Here is a 15,032-nt window from a genome sequence, read left to right as displayed (position 1 = left end):
CAGTAGTAACCCATCTTCAAAATTGTCAAATTGGACCTGTAGTGCAGAAGCACCTTCAAAATTGTCAGGTCCGACCCATACTGCACAAAACCTTAAAAATTGTTAAAATCGGACCTATACTGCACAAGCACTTTCAAAATTGTGGAATCGGACCTATACAACAGAAGGACCTTCAAAGTTTTACAAATCAGACATATACTACACAAGCATTAAAAAAAAGGAAAAAAGTTTAACTTTTTAATAACTTTTTCACATTTTCTTTTGTGCAAAGTTTCAAAAGAAATGTTTAATTGCTTCATTCGCCGAATATTTTAATAAAATGTAAATTTCTAAAAGAAAACAAAAATTAAATATGCTTACTGCATTTATTTAACAGATAGCAAAATGATTGTTTTCTTTTTAGTTTTCAAAAAACCTTAAGTGGAACTGTCAGTCAACATAATATGTAGTTCTAACGTTTTTTGTTTTTGGATACTTCAAAAAAGCCGACCGACTTTCCCGAAACAGCCTTCATTCAGAAAATATATTGTTCTATTAAACCTTTTATTGTTTAAATAATTTGACTTTGCTTGTTTTATTTTATTTAAAATATAAAGGTTGACAAGACATTTTTCATTTACTAATGAGATTTTTCATTCATTTACTAATGGAAGAGTGTCAGTAAAAAAAAAAAAAAACTTCAAACAAACAGTTCAACTTAAAAATATAAGAGAATCATAATGAAAGAATCGTAAATCTAAGGTATTTTTACAACGCAATTCCGATTCCCCCCAAATACACGATACTTACGATTAACAATTCCAATTAATCGTCCCACCACTAGTAGAAAGGAACCCTCCGGGGAGGGGGGGGTTGTTTGTTTTGTTTTACGGCATATCATCCCTTTTCAGGTTATTTAATGCCGAATCCAAAGATTCGGAGGAAAATTTTTTTAATAGAATATATTTGTTGTTTTCAAGTCGGTTTCTATTTAACCCATAGTTTGAACCCTAACAGGTACTACCACTCCGGGTCAGAGGTGACCTGGGAGCAATGGTAATTAAAGGGTGGATCCACACTCCCCAAAGTCCACAAACTGGGGCCTCACCACTAGATATAGTTTAAGGTCATATCCAGGACCCCGGGGAGAGGGGAGTTAAAAAAAAAAAAACTGGTAGTAGTGGGGGCCAGGGAATCAAAACAGTAGGCAGAAGTATTAATAAAAAAGTAAAAAAAAATAGTGGTAGTAGGCAGGCAGGCTCGAACCCGTAACGCAAAGGAGAAAAAAAAAGTTAAAAGAAAAAAAAATCTGACGTCTTAGCCGATGTCTCCATCGCTTGATCGGAAGTTCAGAACGTTGAAATTAAGCGTAGTCAATTGAAAAGACGAGGACTTGTTAAAATGGCATTGAAAAAGTGACCCCTCCTTGTACAAAACTGCTCTGTTGAGGGTACAGGAATGAATGCTTTTGGCCAATTTTTTGATATTTGTCGTCCAAAGGGCAGAGCTTTAAAACGATACTGATTTTGTCAGGATCTGTCACCTCTGTCGAAAGTTTTTGCAAGACATACAAACACACATTTTGCTTTTTATATATTAGACTAGCTAGGGGTTCCCGGCATTGCCCGGGTGTTTGTGGGTGTGTGTGGGGGGTGGGGTAAAAAAAAAGTAAGTATGAGGATCGAGGATCGAATCCGAACCGTTGAGGCAAAGTTGTAAATTAAAGTGTGAAAAAAAAAAAAAGTGCGACGTTAACCATTGCCCCACCGCGAGATGCTAACGGAAACACGTTTGAATTTATTTAATTACTTGGATTTAGCAGGTGCCCGTTTTAATGAGTTAATGAGGTCAAGTTTGACTGCGGGATAGTATTCATTTACTGCTGAACGCTTCACCCCCCCCAAGATGTTATAGGAAAAAGACTAAGCCACATGCGGCGAGCGACAAATATTGAATATCTATCTTCCCGAAATCGAGCAAATTAAATAGACAGGCGAGCTTCGTTAACTGTGAGATATTACGATTTATATGTGATATAAAAAGTTTTAAAAAGTTGTGAAGCAAGCGACCGCTTCTCTGAAAAAGCCTTTTGTAGACATACAGAAAAAGCGAACACACATACATTTTCGCTTTTATATATATATATATATATATATACTAGCGGAGGATACCCAGCGATGCCTGGGTGTCTTGACGTAAATCAAAACTCCGGGGGGGAAAGGGGGGGGTAAATAAAAATAATGTTTTGGTAGGTAAGTATGAGAATCGAACCCGTACTCTTGAGTTGGAAATTAATGTGTGAAAAAAAAAAAAAAAAAACGGGTGCCGTTACCCATTAGGCCACCGCGACATACATACAACATACTCAGGTTTGAATTTATTTATTTAACTATAAAAACAGGCGTGTGCAATAAAAGTTAACTCTGCTGCTTCCATTTGACCTAATTAAGAAGGTCAAATAGAAGTCACGCAGTTGTTTACCCAAGTTTGACTGTTTTTGTTTTTTTCCCCCCAACAGATGTTGGGGGGAGGGGAACCAGCTCCCAATTGTCCAGATTGAATAACAATTGTCTGATGTACAACATCAGAAAAAAGCTGATTGCTTCTGGACATTTCCCGGCGCAATGCCGAGAACGTTGTTCGTTAACTTTGAATTAGTTTCACTTTTTATACGAAAAAGCCTCATCAACACGTGAGGAGCCAAAATAGCAATAATTTTGTAAAAGTCGACGTAAATAAATCTAGATGCGATGCACTTTCCCAAATCGTACATATTATTATTTAGGACCCATATAAACAGTTGTAAGCCATCGTAACGACATCGGAACCGTGTGCGAGAAAAGCCTTTTGAAGACATACACGAAATGGTCACACACATTTTGCCTTTTATATATATACTAGCGGGGGGTACCCGGCGATGCCCACGTGTCTTGAGGTAAATCAAAACTCGGGGATGGGGGGGGGGGGGTTAAATAATAAAAAAAATGTTTTGGTAGGTGAGTGTATGAGGATTGAACCCATACCCTTGAGTTGGAAATTAATGTGTGAAAAAAAAAAAAAACCCGTGCGATGTTACCATTGGGCCACCGCGACATACAGCGTAGACGTGTTTGAATTTATTTATCTAACTATAACTATAAAAACAGGCGTGCGTAATAAAAGTTAACTTTGCTGCTTTCATTTGACCTAATTAAGAAGGTCAAATAGAAGTCACGCAACTTCTGAGTTTGTTTATCGAAATTTGACTGTCTGATATACAAGATTGATCAAAGCTGATTTCTTCTGGACGTTTTTCCAGGCACAATGCCGCGAAGACGTCGTTTGAGTTTAGTTTCATTTTATTTATACTAAAAAGCCCAATCAACACGCGAGAAACCAAAATAGCAATAATTTTGTAAAAATCTACGTAAATAAATCTATACGCTGCGCATTTTCCTAATTCCTAGATATTATTATATAGGACCTATGTACACAGTTTTAAGCGATAGTAACGACACCGGGAGCGTGTGCTCGAAAAGCCTTTTGAAGACATACACGAAACGGTCACACACATTTTGCCTTTTATATATATATATATATATATATATATATAGAAGACTATCCGTGACCCGTTGGGTCAGTATGTTATTAGCTATGGAATTAATGTACGTGTGTGACACTTGTGACGGAAAGAAAAGTTTTTTGTGACATAAAAGAAACATTTCTATGAAAGTATATTAAAATGAAAAAGAATATAGATTTCTATGAGTCGTTCTGTTTATAATTGTTTATTTTTGAAAAAAAAAAAAACAACTTAGTCATTGAATTATAAGTGGTTTGCCATACTTATGTGCACGGAACAGATACCATAATACTTAAATTCAAATTTTGATATATCTTTTAATTAAACGCAAAAAAAAAAAAAAAAATTGGGGTGCTGAAAACGTACACAGTAAAACAATGTTTTATTGTCATGTTGATTATTTGTAACGCAATCTAAAAAAACATTTTCGGGTTATTTATTTATGTTGGAAGTGTAAAAGAAAATGTACGAATGTTTTTAAGAAAGGTGTATTAAAAAATGGAGAATAAATTTACAAAAAAAAAAAAAAGGAAGGCGGTGGGTACATCGCCCTTGTAAAATGGCGATATGGTTGTCACCGGTTAAAGTAGATTTACTTGTAAGAAAATTGTGTTAAAATAACTTAAACATAATACAGAAACGTACAATGTAAAAAAAAGTCCAAATGAATAGCAATTGCCTGATATGAGGAGTTTCCCGCAAATTGATTAAAACTGATTGCTTTCTGGACGTCCAGGCATGAAAGCTGCCTTCACTCGAACCCGGACAGCGAAGTTGGAAAAGAAAACGTTAGTAAGCAGGTAGGCTTGAACCCGAAGCCTTGAAGCGAAGTTGGAAAAGAAAACGTGACATGTAACTGCTACGCTAAGAGGAAGTGAGAATCGTTCACATTAAACGGTTAAAAAAACGCAGGTGCATAAACGAACGTCTGCTTTTCTCGAGCGTTCAAATTTAACGAGATCAAACATCACGCCATAGAGAAATAAAACTATCCCGATAATTATGGCTTCTAGCCAGTTAAGCTTTACGCTTTCTGCGCCTTATATATTTCCACAAGAGGTCTGGGAAAACCAGCTCCTCACAAAAAGGGGAGTGTCCAAATGAATAGCAATTGTCTGATATGAAGCGTTTTCCCCAAATCAATTGCCTTTCTGGGCGTCCCTGGCACGAGTGAATACATGAATTTGCTCCGCATTCAGTTTCACTTTTATACGAAAAAGCCAAACAAACACGCGAGAGGAAGAAAATAGCGTGTAAAAGTCGCTAAAATAAAAGATAGAGGCGACCTCCTTTTGTAAATTGGAGATATTATAATCTAGGGAGTATATAAAAAGTTGTAAAACATAGTAAACCCCCGAAAAGACATACAAAAACGTGCATGGCGCTTTTGCCTTTTATATTATACTAGTGGGTATGCCCGGCATTACCTGGGTGTTTGTAGGTGTAAAAGAAAGAAAAAAAAAAAAAAGCTTTGGTAGGCAGGAAGGCTTGAACCCGAATCTTTGAGGCAAGGCGGAAAAAAAGCATAACTTACCTCGACGCTACGAAGGCAGTGGAATGAAAGTGGACGAAATTAAGTGATTAAAAAGTTATGTGACAGGTGCATAAATTTAATGAGGTCAAACATCACACTACTCAACTTTGGCTGCAAGCCAGTTTATTTAACCAGCTCCCCCTTAAAAAGACGAGTGTCCAAATGAATAGCAATTGTCTGCTATATGGAGCTTCCCCTGCATTGATCAAACGTCATTGCTTTTCTGGACCTCCCGATACAAATGTCAGTTTCACTTTTTTTTTTTATATGGAAAAGCCAAAGAAACATGCAGTGAGTAAAAAGTATCACGAAAATAGCATGTAAAAGCCGCTCAAATTAAAGATACATGCAACACCCTTTTGTAAATTGGCAATATTATAATATAGGTAGCATATAAAAAATTCTGAGAAACAGTGACCTCCCCATCCAGCGCCCCGCCAAAAAAGCCTTTGCCGGACATACACAAAAAATGCACGCACATACACACATTTTCACTTTTATATTATAGACCAGCCTGGTATATTAATGTATCTAGTATATACTGGAGTGAGGGAGGTGAACGAGGCATCTGGAGTGTTAAACTAATGCAGGTGAAGTTTAGCTGAGGACTTGCGAGAGATTAGAAGCTACAAGGAATAGGGAGTACGAGAATTAGGGGGATTATTTAATACTAGCCTGGGTGCCTGGTGTTGCCCGGGTGTTTGGAGGTATGTGTTGAGCAAAAAAAAAAAAAAAAAAGTAGTAGTAGGCAGGCAGGCTCAAATCCGTACCGCGAAAAAGGAAAAGAATGTGAAAAAAAAATGAAAATTAAAAAAAAAAAATGTGACCTCTTTGCTGTTGCGTCCATCGCCCATTCTGAAGTGGCGAAGGTTTAAATTAAGGTTAGTCAATTAGGAGTTTCGAAAATATTGGCGAAAAAAGCAACCCCTCCCTGTAGAAAAGTGCTCAGTTGAGGGTGAAGGAATTAAGGTTTTTAACCAATTTTTTTATTATTTGTCGTCCGAAGACTCGAGTGATACCAATCTCCCGAAAATTCGTCGTCTCTGTCAAAAGTTTTAAAAAGACAGGTGAGATTTATATTATGAACTAGCCACGTTGCTCAGGTGTTTGTCAGTGTAAAAGAGAAGGGAGATCGAGTGAAATGCGAAATTTAACGTAAAAATAAAAAAAAATAAAAATTTAAAAAAAAATTTAAAAAAAAAGGAAGAAAAGTTGGTTAAACGAATGTCAACATTTTCTAGGTCAAAAATCATACCGTAGTAGTAGTAGTAGTAGAAAAAATGAAATAGCGCAAATTTTGTAACATAAGTCGCTGAAATAAAAGATACAGAGGACATCATTTTGTAAATCGGACATATTATAATCAAGACAGTATATAAAAAGTTGTAAAATTTAGTGACCCCTCCGAACGACCCCTCCAAAAAAGCCTTTGGCGGACATATGAAAAAAATGCGCAAACACATTTTGGCTTTTATATTATGGATTATACTAGCGGGCATGCCCGGATGTTTATAGGTATGTGTTGAGAAAAAAAAAAGTTGTAGTAGACAGATAGGCTCGAACCCGAACCCTTGACGCGAAGGTGGAAAAGAAAGTGTGAAAAAACCTGATATCTTACCGCTCGACGATGGCAGGACAGGAACTGAAAAGCGCTCTAATTTAACGATTAAAAAGTTATGTGACAGGTGCGTAAATTTAATGAGGTCAAACACCACGTCATAGGGGAATGAAATCCCACACTTAACTTTGGCTGCGGCACAGTTTTTTTGGTTGTGTTTCCCAAAGATGTTGGGGGAGAAAACCAGCTCTCCATAAATAGGGGAGTGTCCAAATGAATAGCAATTGTCTGATATGACGAGTTTTAGTCGCATTAATCAAAGCTCATGGCTTTCTGGACGTCCATAGCACAAGTGTCAGGGCACTGCCTTTTCTGCAGATTCAGTTTTGTTTATATATGCCAAACAAACACGCAGAGATTTTTAAAAAAAAAAAAAGTCGTGAAAATAGCATGTAAAAGTCATCCAAATTAAAGATACACATGACTTCATTTCGTGAATTGTAGATATTACAATCTAGAGAGTTTATGAAATTTTCTAAGAAACAGTGGCCCTCCCTCCCCCAACAAAGCATTTGCCGGTATACACCAAATGTGCACACACTAACACATTTTTCCTTATATATATATATATATATATATATATATATATATATATATATAAGAGAGAGAGAGAGAGAGAGACTAGCGGTGGTACCCGGTGTTGCCCGGGTGTTTAGGAAAAAAAAAAGTTTTGATAGGCAGGCTCGCACTCGAAGCCTTGGAGGTGAATAGCCTGATAACTTACCTTGACGCTACGAGAGCAGAAAATCGAGAATGGTTGAAATTAAATGATTAAAAAGTTAAATGACACGTGCGTAAATTTAATGAGGTCAAACATCACGTCATAGGGGAATGAAATCCTGCACTTAATTTTGGCCGCAAGCCAGTTTCCCCCAAGATGTTGGGGAAAACCAGCTCCCCATAAAAAGGGGAGTGTCCAAATGAAGAGCAATTATCTGATATGAAGGTTTTTCCCACATTGATCCAAGCTCATTGCTTTTCTGCACAAGTGCCAGGGAGTTTTATTTTGTTACAGGTTCACTTTCACTTTTATACTGAAAAGCCAAACAAACACGCAGAGAGTAAAATATACTGCGTAAATAGCATGTAAAAGTTGCTCAAATAACAAGATACACATGACCTTGTTTTGTAAATCGGAGATATTATAATCTAGGTAGTATATAAAATGTTCTAAGAATCAGTGACCTTCCTTGAGCCCCCCCCCTCTTCCAAAAGCCTTTGCCGGACATACAAAAAATGTGCTCACACTAACACACATTTTGCCTTTTATATATATTGACTGGGGGGGGATAGCCCGGGTGTTTGTTGGTGTAAAAGAAAAAAAAAAGTTTTGGTAGGGCGGTAGGCTTGAACCAGAAGCCTTGAGGGGAAGTGAGAAAAGAATGTCTGATAACTTATGATGCTACAAGGGCAGAGAAGTGATAATTGTTGAAATTAAACGGTTAAAAAAGCAGGTGGTTAAACGAACGTCAACGTGTTTTTTTAGGTGAAACATCACGTCAGAGAAATAAAATCACAGCGCAAATTTTGTAAGAGAAAAGTCGCTCAAATTCAAATAAAAGATAGAGGACCTCGTTTTGTAAATCAGAGATATTTTAATTTAGGGAGTATATAAAAAGTTTGAAGAATTAGTGACCCTCCACCCCGAACCCCCCCCCCAAAAGCCTTTGCCGGACATACAAAAAACGCGCACAAACACACACAAATTTTCGCTTTTATATAATACTAGTGGGGGTACTCAGCGTTGCCCGGGTGTTTGTAGGTGTGTGTGGTGTTAAATAAAAAAGAACCCGGGAGGGGGGGGGGGGTAGGATCGAACCCGAAGCCCTGAGGCGAAGTTTGAAAATAAAATTGGCCAGCCAGAATGAGTTAGTGAAAGATGTTTGAATTTATTTAAGAACGAAATTGATAGGTGCGCGCCCGGAAGTCGTCGAGTGTTACGACAACGACGACGTCAGTGACCAGGTTTGTTTGTTATAAGCAAAGTAAAAAAGAAAACAACGTTAAAACTTTAGCGGGGAAAATAAACACAAAAAAACTAACGTAAGGCAAACGAACGATGAAAACAGAAAAACGAACACGTGAAAAATGGCTTAAATAAGCCTGTTTCGATATTAAAATTTAAATCGGTGGGTACCTGGGTGTTTTTGGGTGTGTGGTCGGGGGTGGATAAGCGAAGTAAAAAAAAAAAACAGAAAAACGAACATTACGTGAGAAATGGCTTAAATAACACTGGTTCAATATTTAAATTTAAAAAATCGAAAAAAAAAAAAAAAGAGACATCTCACCACGATTCGAACCCAAAACGTTTAGATAATGAACCAACGCGCACGTAACGTGATGTACATGAAATTTGTTCAGCTTTTCAACTATTTAAAGTAAATCAGGTCATGACGTCATCTGACGCATGCGTAGAACCGGTCGAGAGGTCCGTTTTTGTTCAAAATTCTACCCACTCTACAACATTAAACTACCACCTTACATTTGTTAACTCTTATTCTCGAGTGACCTTCAGGCCTTGATAAGTGGTGACTTCCTTGTAAAAAAAAACAAAAACAAACAGCAACATAAACTGACTGATTGTCGAATATAAAGTAATCAAAATCAATTGGCTAGGAGGAACAAACACTAGATTGTTAGACATAAAAACTGTTGAAACCACCTGCAAATATTAGTAACAGGGAAATGCTTCAACGCTGTTATGTAATCGCCGGGCAATGCTGGGTAGAAAGCATTTATTCAGTTATCAGTTTATCTATCTACCTGTCTATCTAGCAAAGTAAACAATAGATTAAATCATAGGAAATAATTAGTTAAGCAAGATGCAGGTGGTCAAAGGGTCATGCTGTGACATGAATCAAACTCTGTGATCAATCAAGTTGCACCGGAAGGTATGCAAATAGGGGCCAGATCTGACGTGTCAGGGGTTCCAGTTTGGAAAAACAGTTAATTTTAGTAAGTTTGTTCTAAGACACTGCAGAGACAAGATGCATTAAACAGGCTCCCCACAAGGGGGGGGGGCGACGGTTTCCGAATGGAACCGCTAGCCGAAGATCGTCATTCACTCCAGTTTCTGTGGTGACGAAATGCCTGGGAGTGAATAAAAATAATTTTTTTTTTAAATACAGCATTTTGGGTTCCTGTCTTGAAGCGTCTTTGTTAAACAGGTTCCAGCTCCTCTAAGATGTTGGTGAATCCTCTCAGAAGGCACCAGCAGGAGACAGGTATGTCGTCATGTGTATTATGCTATGTTCTGACACAAACGCAACCACACTCAGTGGAATCATAGGGAGATATTAATAATACCATCTATAGGACTTATGAAGAAGAACCTGAAGTCCTACCTAACTAATATTCCTGGTTAACCAAGTGCAAGAGAAATCCAGACAATTGCACTTAAGGGAATAGCGAGGATAAAAAGAGCTCTCGGTTGGTTTGAATAAAAAGCAGGGCAATGTTGGCAGCTTGTTTGGCTGCCCCATACTCAGCATTACAATCTTCAAAGAAAAAAAAAAAAAAAAAAAAAAAAAAGACTAGCTGAGCAAGACAATCACGGGCCGTAAAAGAGTTAAATAAGACAGTTAAACAAGCAGTACATAAATACAAACAAAATAATTAAGCAACAGACAATTACATTATATAACATCTCTAAATAAGCGACATGGAGACGGTAAATTAGCAAAGGCAAACTCCCACAGTTGGAAAATGTTTGGATCATTTTACCACTCCAGAAGATATCTCACACCAGATACAATCGTCTATTTAAGAGCCAAAGATGTTTTAAACTGGAGTATTGTTGCCACAATAAGATGACGGATCCAATAACTTTCGTTTCCTTTCGTTTTCGTGTTTCCGGTCCGGTCTTTAAGTTTGATGGACGCGGACGATTTTTTTTGTCGTGATTTGACCAGGGTATTCCGATAGTGACATTTACCTATTTTAGATCAACAACTTAGAATGGAACCAATTTGTTTACGTCATATTGAAGACGTTAACTCCCAAAAAAAAAAAAAAAAAAAAAAAAAAAAAAAAAATGAAGTGGCCATTTTTCATCACTAGAGTCAATTTTTACCTAGTTTCCACCTTAACATTTTCTTTACAATGACGATTTATAGGTTTTCGGGTATGCTGAAAACGAATATAGCATTTAAATTTTCTGCAAATAAGTAGTTTTCCGAATATTAAGCAATATCATTTCTTATGTTATTGCTGGTGGCCATCTTGGTACATACGAGCGTACGCTCTTGTGTATAAACGCGGCCCGAGAAACTACACGCGTGCAAAATGGCTACCAGCAATAACAAATGACATTGCTTAATATCCGGAAAACTACTTATTTGCGGAAAATTGAAATACAATATTCGTTTGCAGCATACCCGAAAACCTCTAAAATTCGTCATTGTAAAGGAAAATGTTATGGTGAAAACCAGGTAAAAATTTACTACAACTAGTTTTGTTTGGTTTTTGTATCGATGACAAGGCAAGATTGTCTACTCTTTCTTCGTTCGCCCCCCCCCTCCCCAGTTTTTAAACTCTTTCACTGCCAAAATGTCATTGCCACTTGAAACGTAGGGCTACTATTTGGAATCGTGTTTGACAGGGGATTGTATAGGGAGTTAAGAAGCAAGATGCCTCTTCACATTACATTTACAATTTCGCAGATTAATAGTCGAGGAAAAAAAGTCCAATGTCTAGTAGTCCGGGGCCGGGGGTAACCACTGATGCTTTAACGCGGGGAATGCTGTTACGCAAGAAAGAGGTGCGACCTGCATTATGAACCGACCCCCCCCCAAGAGGAGGGGTAACATCCGGGAGGAATAACAAACATGTATATTGTAGTTATATTCTGAATTAGAAGGGTTCTTCACGAGGAATGTAGACGTTTTTTGGTAAAACTTGCGGAAACTGCTGTTTTACGGTTGTTGTAAAAAAAAAAATGGAACGGAAATTGAAATTTCGTTCCGTTTTAAAACATGGGAGGTTGGGGTGTTTATTCGTTGTAAGCATAGCCGAAAACCTATAAAAGTCGACATTTCCAGCGTGAACGGTGAGTTGAACTTGAACTAAATTGAATTTTTTCGTGTTTTCGTTTATTCTATTTTTATAAAAAAATAAAAAAATCTTCCGTTTTTTTTTTGTTTTTTTTTTTAAATATATATATATATATATATAAAAATACGATTGTTGAATGTTATTCTTTCGTTTGGGGAGGGGGGGGGCACAAAAAAGATTAACACGGAACGAAATTTAAATTTCCATTTCTGCAACAACCGTAAAACGGAGCATTCTCAACAAGTTTTACTTTTTTTTTTTTTTTTTTTTAAATGACTGCTGTCTGAATATTATTTTATTGTTTCTGCTTCGATGACGGTGGCAAGTAAGATATGGTCCTTCTGTGTAATGCTTTATTTTCCTCTCGTATAATGTGAAAACCTCCCTCCCCTCTTTTAATCCCCCCATATGTCAAGAAGAGTTTTTGTCTTCGTGACCACGTGGGCATCGTTTTGACGTTTTACAATAACCAAAAAAAAAAAAAAAAAAGAGTGTGAAAAATAAATATATAACAAATGTTACCAAAGTTTATTAGATTAGAGTTCCCTGCCGAACACTCTAAAAAAACACTGACTTCTCCCTTAGTTGCCATAGTAACTAAACGATCATGAATTTTTATCGACTTTGTTTTACTGTTTATGAATATTGAAATAAAAGGCATTACTACACATTTATTAATAATATCTCACTTTTAATCACTTTTATCGACTTTTTTTACTGTTTATGTGTCACTTTTATCGACTTTTTTTTTTCTTTTTTAAATAGCATTTTCTTTTTAAATGACTACGTTTTAACCTTACAATTGAATAAAAAACATTAAACTTTAATTAAGCTTAGAAATACGATTTAAAATATAGCGCGGATCATAAGTGCACTAGCAGTAGCACCCATTTTTTTTTATTAATAAATGTTTAGTAATTATTTTTCTTTTAATATTCATAAACAGTAAAAACGTCACTTAAAAAGAAAATGCTATTTAAAAAAGAAAAGAAAAAGTCGATAAAAGTGACATATAAACAGTAAAAAAAAAAAGTCGATAAAAGTGATTAAAAGTGAGATATTATTAATAAATGTGTAGTAATGTCTTTTATTTCAATATTCATAAACAGTAAAACAAAGTCGATAAAAATTCATGATCGTTTAGTTACTATGACAACTAAGGGAGAAGTCAGTGTTTTTTTAGGGTGTTCGGCAGGGAACTCTAATCGCGACCAGTACCAAGATGGGACCTTTCTACCTATCTGAAGAAGTTTTAGCTTTAACTTATCCAAGTGGACAGCAGAAACCGGAAGTCAAATTGAGTAGACATTTTTGATCTTACAAAAGACAAAAAATAAATAAATGAAAAATAAAAAGTTCGGTACAGGTACAACTTCTGCGGAAGTACTTATGCACTTATTGTACTGTGCTGAAATAACGTTATTTAGAATGCCATTCTTAACATGAGGGTAACTATTACGTACTTTCACCCAACAATTTAATAAACAAAAGGGCGCACGTACGGAAGCTGTATCCCGCATCTGTAATTTTTTTCCGCCCCCATCTTTTTTTTTTTTTTCAGGGAATTATTATCGAAGGGTCACTAATCTACCAGATTATTAAAAAAAAAAAAAAAAAAAAAAAATTTAACATTTAAGGGGTGCTCCGTTTCTAGTACAATGTTCTAGTAAATCGATCCCCCATTTTAGAAGCACCGACTTTCGACTAAATTTCGCGAATTTAGCTTTTTTTTCTTTTTCTTTTTTTGCTCACGCCTAAAAATGCGTATTTTTTTTTTTTTTTTACTTTTAAAGCTTTTTTTCCCCGTAGATTATCATAGATTACAGACTTATGTAGTAGAAAAAAAAAAATTAACGATTTTTAAGAAGGGGGTTCATTTTCTCGTTATAACGTTCTAATCACGTGACATGTCGGTAAAGAAATGGACAGTAAGTCAGGTAGCAATGAAGTAGAAAGTTATAACCGAAAAGTTAACCCCCTTCTAAAAGGTCGTTAAATTTTTCTTTTTTCTTTCTTCAAAATTTCTGCAAGTGATTATTAAGTCTAATCTATGATAATCGTCGGGGAAAAAATATAGCACGGTAGCTTCTCTGCATAAGCATCTTTTTTTTTTTTTTCCCCCTTTTTTTTTTTGTCACGAAGAGAAGTTGCAGCTATTTTTTCTTGTTACGCTCGACACTCGACACTGCTTGTTTTTTTAAAACCAAGTAAAAACACTAAAAACTTATCCAGCTAGGTAGAAGAGTAATTTATCTTGTCTTTGGGAACATTTATTTGTTATATACTTGTTTTTGTTTTTTTGTGCTAGTGCACTTACTGATCCGCGCTATTTTTAAAATCGTATTTCCAAGTTTAATTAAAGTTTTATGATATATATTTTTTATTATTCAATTGTAAGGTTAAAGTATAGAATAGGTACAAAACACCCTCCCCTCCCCATGTTAAGAATGGCTTTTTCGGTTTTTAAATCATGTTTTCGTACCTCTGTCTATTGTAAAACAAACCCAATAAAATATAAAATTTGAATTAAACATTTAGAATTTTTTGGTCAAGATTAACGTACAAAGTCGTCACATAGCATTTATTTTTACGACGACCACGAGAGTTTATTAAAAAAAAAAAAAAAAAAAAAAACTTACCAGTTTTGAAAATTTTGTTGATACGACATGTCGAAATCTGAAATAAAAATTTGTATATAATTTTTTTTTTTTTTTTTTTGCGTTGATTAATCCTTTTTTTTAAGTAGAATTCCCTTCGTAGACTTTTCTTTTTATATATCCAATTCACATTGCAATTTTTTGTATTAATGCAAGGAGAAAAAATGTAAGATCCTGTTTTAAATTTAACGATCCGTTTGTCGAGTAAGAAACACGAAGTGGACATAGAAGCACGATTAGAAAACGTGTCGATTCGCGCGTTTTTTTGTTTTTTTTTTTTGTTTTTTTTTCCTTTTTTTTTCCTTTTTTTCTCTTCTTTCTTTCAGTAAGATAATGGCGCCCCGATTTTTTGCAAAAACTAGCGCCAACCACCAAGGAAGAGGGTTTTTGATGAACGGTTGAGGATGTATAGCCTTAGTTCCGGCTTACATCAGAAGTGAAATATGCTTGCATTCGATCAAAACAGGCCATCCTCCCTAGCATAACCTCTTCCTTCATTAGGGATTATCATTATTTTTTTTTCTGACTAGCGTCAACCACTGTAAAGAATTTCTTCTATGTACCTCAGGAACATGTTTCTTTCGAAGAACTTCTCATCTGTGGAATATAATACTGCAAAGCTGCTTCCCA

The 15,032-nt window shown here is 35.9% G+C and overlaps 1 protein-coding gene across 6 annotated transcripts in view; it reads right to left on the bottom strand.

Annotated features, from left to right (window-relative positions):
* LOC145287771 (uncharacterized) overlaps positions 1–14,669 on the bottom strand; it is a 291,321-nt gene extending 276,652 nt beyond the window's left edge. For 5 of the 6 annotated variants that reach the window (XR_013869191.1, XR_013869192.1, XM_080135593.1 and 2 more), the window contains exon 1: positions 14,385–14,669. The gene's annotated coding sequence lies outside the window, so the exon portion shown is untranslated. The remainder of the gene's footprint in view (positions 1–14,384) is intronic. The other variant, XM_080135595.1, reaches the window with a different exon arrangement.
* Between the last annotated feature and the right edge of the window lie 363 nt (positions 14,670–15,032).

Source organism: Euprymna scolopes, chromosome 11 (assembly GCF_053919585.1).
Source record: "Euprymna scolopes isolate OS-2025 chromosome 11, ASM5391958v1, whole genome shotgun sequence".
NCBI classification, from domain to species: Eukaryota; Metazoa; Mollusca; class Cephalopoda; order Sepiida; family Sepiolidae; genus Euprymna; species Euprymna scolopes.
This window is presented reverse-complemented; position numbering and strand designations above follow the sequence as displayed.